The sequence below is a fragment of the Triturus cristatus genome, chromosome 4_2 (genome assembly GCF_964204655.1).
Source record: "Triturus cristatus chromosome 4_2, aTriCri1.1, whole genome shotgun sequence".
Lineage (NCBI taxonomy): Eukaryota > Metazoa > Chordata > Amphibia > Caudata > Salamandridae > Triturus > Triturus cristatus.
Window position 1 is genome coordinate 659,396,297 of NC_140586.1, and position 517 is coordinate 659,396,813.

A 517-nucleotide genomic window follows, 5' to 3' on the forward strand; every position below is an offset into this window, starting at 1 on the left:
GTTCTGCGGCTCCCAAGGGCCCCGGGGAGGGCGGCCTCCCCATCCCGGGCTCCGTCCTCAGTCCCGCCGCGTGGCAGGGTGCCTGGGATGGTGTCCGGCAGGCCCGGAGAGGCTTCCCCTGCACCTCTGGGCCTGGGATCCCCAGCTGGGTGCAGGGGCCCCGCCGGGCCCCGGGTCAGGTGCTCCGGCCCTGGGCCTCGTCCCCCAGCCTGCCACTCTGCCAAAGTCCTGGGACGGGGTTCCGTTGTGCCTGAGGAGCCTGCCTTGCTTGGCTGGGTTCAGGAGCTCCGGCCGGGGCCCCTGAGGGCCCCAGGGAGGGCGGCCTCCCCATCCCGGGCTCTGTCCTTGGTCCTGCTGCATGGCAGGATGGTGTCCGGCGGGCCCGGGGAGGCTTCTCCTGCTCCTCTGGGCATGGGAGCCCCAGCTGGGTCCAGGGGTCCCGCCGGGCCCCGGGTCGCGTGCTCCGGCCCTGTCCCCCAGCCTGCCGCACTGCTAAAGGCCCAGGACGGGGTTCCGT